Raw genomic sequence first — 1,864 nt, 5'->3', positions numbered from 1 at the left:
GTTGTTCGCAGCCAAATTTCAACAATATATTTGCAAGTCCAATATATGTTGGGATAATTATTTTCAGAGCAAAGACTAATAAAAAACCCCAATTTTATTGCAAGATAACAGGTTCAAAAGAACACTGATTTAATATTTAATAATATTAATAGTATTAATAATCCAACAGTACATATGATTATGCATATATCTTAATAGATGCAGAGTTGAAAGGGCTCACAATGCTCACCTAGTTCAACAGCTTGCCATGCAGGGATACACAATGAAAGCTCTCTTGAAAAATGATTCAACCTGTTTAAAGACACCAAATAAGGTGTGTCCACCAACCTCTGAGACAGTTCATTCCACTACTAAACAACTCTTACAGTAAGTTCTTCCTAATGTTTCAGCTGAATCTTTTACATTATTTCAGATATTTAAAGATCACTATGTCACTTATGTCCTCTCTTCTGCATGCTAACCAATATCTAACTTCCCAGTAATTCTTCACAGGCTGTTTTCAGACCTTTGATCATTGTAGTCTTTCCCTGCACATTCCAGCCTGTTGCTATCCTTCTTGTACTGTGGTGCACAGAACGGGATGAACTATTCCAGGTAAGGTCTGACCAAAAGAAGACAAGGAGTGGCATTACTACTTCCCTTGATCTGGACACTACACTCCTATTGATGCACTCCAGAATGTCAGTGGCTTTTTAGGATGCTGCATTGTACCAGTCATGTTTAATTTATGGTCAATGAAGACCTCTAGATGTACTTTCAAGCCAGGTGTCACTTATCATATATTTCTACTTTCATTTTTCCCGCACAGATAGTCTTAAAATTGTGGAGTTGAAAGCTTTCATGGCTGGCATCCATATTTTTTTGTGGGGTTTTTGGGCTATGTGGCCATGTTCTAGAAGAGTTTCTTCCCGACAATTCGCCAGCATCTGTGGCTGGCATCTACAGAGAATATGCCAGCCACACATGCTGGCAAAACATCAAGAAGAAACTCTTCTAGAACATGGCCATAGAGCCTGAAAAGCCCACAAAAAACTAAGTCTTAAAATTTATTGTTAGATTTTGCTCAGCTCTACAATATGTCAATGTAATTTCACACTCTTTTCCTTAACCTATCCTGTTGTATTTGCTGTCCCTTTCATTTGGTGTCATTTGCAATTTTAAAAGTATGCTCTTTGTCTCTCATCCAATTTATAATGACTTTGAACAACATCAGATTCAGGAGAGAACCTTGAGGCACTCCACTAGTCATTTCTCCAATTACAAATCCACTGAACAGTAGCACTGTCTAGCCCATAGTTTTTCAGTGTTTTTGCAATATATCAATAAGAGCAGTTCTACTGGCCAATATACTCTGGGTTACTCCTAAATATTCTCGGCCTAAATTATCCTGGAATTTTTCCCTTACCTGCTGTCTTTTGATGTGAGTTTTCTGCTCCTGCAGAGAACAAGGGGTGACTGACTTCCCACATGTTCCAGCTGCTGAGGTGTGAACAAGGTGCCCAGCCATGCTACTGAAGTTGGGCATCTCATTTTGAACTGACTTGTGCCCACAGTGGTAATGCAGGGCAGCTCAGAGGGAGTGTGAGTGAAAGAAGCTGTTGTCATTGCTGCAGAGAGCCAAAAATCCATAGCAAAAGCTCAAGTTATTTACAGTAAATGCTGGTTAGGGGGAGGAAGCCTCAAATTGAGTGCAGGTGTTATGAAGACAATTTACATCCAATTCACGGTTTTGGCCCTGTGTCATGTGAACAAGATGCAGCAAGCCCAGAGGGAATTCAGGGTAATTTATCCATATGCACAAGCCCTAAAAGGGAGTCAAGATACCTTCAGCCAATGACACATACACAAAAAAGGGAAAATGTAG

This window comes from Sceloporus undulatus, chromosome 4 (assembly GCF_019175285.1).
Source record: "Sceloporus undulatus isolate JIND9_A2432 ecotype Alabama chromosome 4, SceUnd_v1.1, whole genome shotgun sequence".
NCBI lineage: Eukaryota > Metazoa > Chordata > Lepidosauria > Squamata > Phrynosomatidae > Sceloporus > Sceloporus undulatus.
Note: the sequence above shows the minus strand (reverse complement) of the source record.